Consider the following 6,513-nt stretch of genomic DNA (forward strand, 5'->3'; position numbering starts at 1 on the left):
GCAGAGAAATGAATTTTTTTTAAAAATACTCTTAGAAATATTTTGATTGGAAGTATTTAGAAAAATTGGTAATTTAAATAGGCAGTATTAAAAATCATTTACTTTATCTTCATTAAAAAGATTATACTAAAAAATATCCTCACCATTCTGCCTTTAGTGGAGACTGCGGAGGATTATTTTAGTATAATCTTTCTCTTTTTCTGACATGTAATTTTACTGTTGATTATGACTTTTTAAATGTTTAAAACATTCTCAAATTATTAATTATTTTCAAATGTTAATTTTGTGTTAAAATCTCAAATTTCAAAATTTAAAGCTTCATCATGAATTTTTATTAATTATTTGTTTTAAAATAATTTTTTATTTTTAAAATTGGTTCATTTTTATTAAAATTTAAGCTACTTATACTTTTTACTCAAATTAAAATATTTTAATGAGATTATAGAAATGAGAAAATATGAATTTCTCTTTCGTTTTTTTTTTGGATATTTAATACATAAAGAAAAGGAAAGCCAGTAAAATTAATGGATGGCACTTTATGAAGATTATAAAAATGGAAATTTGAAGGGTGTACTTTCTTTTACTCTAATTCAAAGAACCCCAAAGAGAGAGTTAATAAACTTGCATGCTTTTTGGCATCTATAGATCAACGTCATTGTCACTCTTGGTAGACACAGTAACGGAAAGTTAGGTCTTTGATGCTGCAATATGCCAACTAATCAGTTAGTGGGATGTACCATTACTGGTGCTACACTCCTATAACTTCACTTTCCTCCTACTTTTCGGTAAGTTTTTTTAGTAAAATTAAATAATCATGAAATAAACCTAACGGACTAAAAATGCACTAAATTTCATAGACATTCAAAATAATGTTGAACGGTTGGACCAATCAAGATATTAAGGGACTGTTGAGTTATTGAACGTTTCCTGTCTTTTATTAATTTTAATTTTAATTACAAATTTTCATACTGTTTGTATTTTTAAATTTTTAAAGATTTATACAGAAAATATTGAAAATAATTTAATTTTTTATTTTTTTGTATTGATTTTTTAAAAATAGAATAAAAATAATGACATTTTTATAATTAAAATTAAAAATTTTAAAAATTCTTGAAATCAAACAGTTTTTAATGTGTTGGATCGCTTATTTTTCTTCTTTCCTAGTTATCATCTTTGGTGGTCCAGAATAAAAAAAACAAAAAACAAATAAACAACTCTATTTACTGACTTGTTCATTAAAAAACAAAGACTTAAATTTTACAAAATGTTATCTTCTAATAAAGAGGATCCTAACTCCTGTGTAATCATTATTAAACTTCTATACTTTTCATTTTGGAAAGAAACCAGATTTTAAGAGACAAAGAAGAAATAACATAACTCTTGCATTTAAATAGAACTACCACTTTGTTTGGTCTAAGAAACGAAATAGAAATAGAGAAACCAGAAAGCAAAGTAAATAATAATAAATCTTAACTAAAAAAATTTTAAAATAGATAAAGAGAACGAACTTAACTTTTCTTATAGAAAATTATATCCATTATAATTTAATAAAATATTAATATAAATAATACACTTTTATCATTGATTAAAATTTATTAAAAATTCAGCGTATTTCATTTTTTTTATTTTGAAGTTAATTATTTTTTCACGTGCTTTTATAATTGTTTTGAAAAAATTAATTAATAATTAAAAATATATTAAAATTTCGGTTTTAATATTTTTTTAACAAAATCTAATTATTTGTAACAGTTGACGTTGTCATTTTCTATATTTTTTTTATTATGGTATTTTATTTTCTTAGCTTAATTTAGAAAAGGAAATTTTAAGGGCATGTTTAATTAATTTATAATATATTTTAAAAAACAAAATTATTTTTAAAAGAAAAAAAATGTACTCTAAGTACTTTGTTTTAGCTCATGGAACTTTATTTAAAGATTTATTTGTTTAGGTTGTCACAGCTGGTAAGATTGATCAAACTTCAGATAAAGGTTGAAGCATATTGCTCTGTCAAAAACGGAAAACATAGCTTATTCTTTTATACTAGAGAAATCCTAATATAATTTTTAACATATTTTTTTAACTAATTTTAGTTAAAATTTATTTAAAATTATAAAATTATACAGATTTTATTCCTAATTTAATGAGCTTAAGTTATAACTTTTAATAAATTTTAATTAATAATAAAAAATTGTATATAAATAGTATGTTGCCAACTCTTCTCTTTTATATTTTCTGTGGTGTAAAACAAAAGTCAAAATATTAAAGATTATTTTACTAATCAATTATACTTAAAAGTTAAATAACGGGGTTATTATCCAATTTGAAACAATAAACAATATATAATTACTTGACTCTTGTTTATGAAGAGTTCTAACCCCCGCAATAAAACAAATGAACGAGTTCAAAAAAGAACTTTTACTTTCAGAAAGCTGGATTCATTAATAATATAAAATTATTAAATACATTAATCTAAGTTATATTATTCTTATACAATTTAATAATTTTTATCATATAATTTTATTCTAAAATTAATTATTAAATTAAAAATTTCTTTCATATAAATTATTTTTATAAAATTTTAAATTAATTAAAAACTATTTAATATCATATTTAGGTATATCAAAATTAACATAATATATGCTTCTAAAATATAAAAAAATTATTTTATTTTATTTTTATAGCTGTTTAATGTTAATAAATTTAATCTAGATGATCAGGATAATACTCCCTTTATTTTTCTAAAATTAAATAATTAATCATTTAGACTAAAAAATAATTATATATAAAAAATTTGTGACTTATTTATCAAATGAATAAATATATTCACTTATATGAATAATAAGTATTTTATTAATAAAAAATTTATAATAAATAAGTGTATAATAAATTTAATAATTAAAATATTTATATTAAAAATAAAAATATAAAATTATAATTTAATAAAGTTATTAACAAGTATAACTTATATTATTGATAATAAAAGTTTAGTTGTGAAGGATTGACACGGTGGTGTGGGTGGAACTATTATGTCCATTAGTTGGTGGCCTTCACTTAATCACTTGTGCAGATAAACTCGAATAATTGTCAGTGTAGTCCAAAACATTTGCCAATAGAATCCAAAATTAGAAAGACAAAATAAAGGTACCCAACTTTATCTTTTTCTCCTTTCCTGTGTTCTTCCTTGCTTTTTCTCCCTTTCCTTTGATGTAAATTCAGCATTGGCCAATTATGTTGGTGGCTGGTTAAAGCAACTTTTACCTTCAAATTGTTTCTAAGAATGGACAAGTGTCAAGTTCTGCTGTTCAGGGAAGAAGCACATAGATATTTCCAAGTTGTTATGATGGGTAGAAGACCATAAATTTTTATGCACATGTTGCTGTTGAGGGACCCATCTCATGTGATGGCATAACTCAACTGTGGCCTTCTTCTGTCTTTTGCACACTTTTGCCCGTCCTTTCCCAGATTTCTGTTTGAACTCTAAATCTGTCAGATATCCTGATTTTGGCTTCATCAAATGATGGTAAAAAAGGGGACAAGGCCACCCTATATTTAAATCTTCCCGTAAACCCATTTAAATTCATCCATGTGACTATAGTTTTACGCCAACATATAACAAAATAATAAAGAGCTTGTGCCGTTCCAAATTAAAAACGATATTAGTTTTTCTTCATTTTAGAATGTACCTTTCTTAGATAATAATAATAATAATATATTCGAAACACAAATATATTTTGCCAAGGTCTTTACATCAAATGGACTTTTTTAATTTGAACTCGTTAATTACTACTGTTGAATTGCGTATACAAAAATATATAACAAAAGAGCTAAGACAAAAAAGAGATATTCCAAGAAAAGATGAATTCTAAGAGTGTTTATGATAAGTCGATCTTTTAATATATATGAAAGGACTTCAGCATACTACAACAAAGTAAAAAAAGAAAAAAGAAAAAAGAAAAAAGCTTACAAACATTTTTACAATTAAATGCACATTAGGTGTTTGTTTTACAAATCAAATTATGTATGAAATTATAGTTAAAATTACATTTGAAACATTTTTATTACGATGGTGGGAAGTTCTTTTATAATTGAAATTTATAATTTAAAAGTTCAATTTTTTATGAAACTAAAGTACAACTATATTTTTTTATATTTCTAACTCTAACTTTAATTTTTTTTATCAATTATATTGTTATTAATGTTATTAAAATTTTTGTTATTCTTATTATAATCATTACAATTATTATTATCGATCTAAACTTTCATTATTATCATTATTACCAATCTATATTAATATTATTATAACTATTATGACAATCATAGTCATATTTTTAATTATTATTATTATTATTATTATTATTATTATAATAGTCTCTTACTACTATTATTACTAAAGTTGAAAATGTTAATGTATATAATTGTCAATCACTAGAATAGTTTTTAAGTTAAAAAAAATAGTCATATTGATTTTTATTTCTAAAACAATCAAACGTTTGAATTATTAGAAATATTGACTCGTAGGAAAAGGACTCATGGAGGAGATGCAATAGTTGTTGGAGTAGAAACTAATAACATAAGAAAAAAAAGGTGGAGAAAAGAAACAAAACTAAGAAAAACTAAAAGAATAAATTTTTTTAGTATTAAGATTTAAAGACTAAATTGTCAATTTTTAAAAAAAATTTATTTCACATTAAGTGTGTACATATTCACTTTACACTTAATGTGTCACACTAATATTTTTTTTTTGTCCGACTAACAACTGATTGTTTTAAAGACTAACATAACTTCAGAACTATTTTAGTAATTCTTTAAAACATTGAACTAAAACAGTGATTTCCTTAAAAATTGCATAAGTTTATAAATATATCTTTAAAAGTCATTAAGTAAATAACAACAAGCAAGTGTGTGTCTTTCTATGAGAGACTTGTCTTATTTTCATTTTTAATTGTTACCACCAACTCTTTTGCTATCATTATTTGTAAGCACATTTTTTTTTATACAGACTGGATGTAAACTTACTCATCAAAAACTCTAATTTCTACAACTAAAATTTAACTTGAAATTATATTTTTGCACATTATGGCTATATATACAACACTTGTTATCTTTGAAGCAATTATACCTTTGATAGAATTAAAATTGAAATTAAGATTCTAAAATATAATTTCGTTTTCATGCACCAAATTGATTTAAACATAACTGTTGAGCTTTAAAATCAATATAACTCTTCTGTTATGCATTCTACACTTATATGATGTGTGACTATATTAAATTGGGGGCAAAAAATTTATGAGGATGAAAGCAAAAGTTAAATCTATTTATATAAATTATTCATAAACTCATAGTTGCACAAAGACAAAGAATGAGCAAAGTTCATGGTGGAATGGATGGAGCCCTTGAATATAGTGCCATTCGCAAGAAGAATTTGACCAACTAGCACGAAGCACACAAAAGGTTAAAGGAGGAGAACACTCTTTTGTTTTTTTGGAAACCCTCTCACCCCATTTCTCATAGGGATCTCTACAATGATAGGGACAAACAATTTTATGTTGAAATTGTTCTTAGCAAGCAACTGGGAGGTGAAGACTCTAAAAGTGAAGAATGAACTTTCAGGGAAAACTCAGAGGAAAAGAGAAGTGATAATGTAACGACCCAAATTCACACATTGTAGAAACATATCTCTGATATCGCACATACAGAAAACACCAAAATCTGAGACCGCTTTTTTTTTTTTTTTTTACATGGTAAAAGTTCTTTTGCAAGGTGAGAGAGTTAACGTGCACAACGTCATTTCAACCAACACATTCTTTCCTCATTAGAGGTTCGCTACTTTAGATCACAGTAATTGAGTTAAAGAGAAATCATGCCAACATATCTCTAGCATTAAGCTACTTCCCCAGTAAATAGAAGTGAAATGATTCAACAAAGTTAGTCATAGAACTTAAAGCATAGCAGGAAGTAAATAGCAGAATCTAAAATTTCAAAACATAACATAGTCGACTCCCTAAGAGCAGTTCCCTAACAATAACAGATAAACTATCCCAAATCAATCGAGAGGGGAATAATCCTCTATAGGATCAGACTCCTCGGACGAGGTAGGTGAAGCAGACACAGCAGCAGCAGGTTCTCCATCACTGTCCTCAATCCAACTGGCAGTGCTAGGAGGCGAGCGAAGCCACGAAATATACTCTGCTGGGCCGTGGCGTCATACACCCACATGTCTTCCTCAGAGGGAATGATCAGCATCTGTGCACTGTTCCTGGCCATCTAAACATATAGAAAGAACGCAGACAACAACGAACCAAGGGGTGAGTTTTCCAAACACAATTTAACATATAGTTGCCATACCCCAAGGAAGGCGGCATCTCAGACATAATCAATTTCAGTCACCACAATAAGTACTATTTCTAGGATATTCAAGACATGACCACATACGATGTACATGAAACAACATAGATTTATTTCGAAGAGTCTCAATCACGATCATGCACAATCAATTCATTTTCTAAAGGTAAT

This window comes from Abrus precatorius, unplaced genomic scaffold (assembly GCF_003935025.1).
Source record: "Abrus precatorius isolate BTA unplaced genomic scaffold, Abrus_2018 Scaffold2, whole genome shotgun sequence".
Lineage (NCBI taxonomy): Eukaryota > Viridiplantae > Streptophyta > Magnoliopsida > Fabales > Fabaceae > Abrus > Abrus precatorius.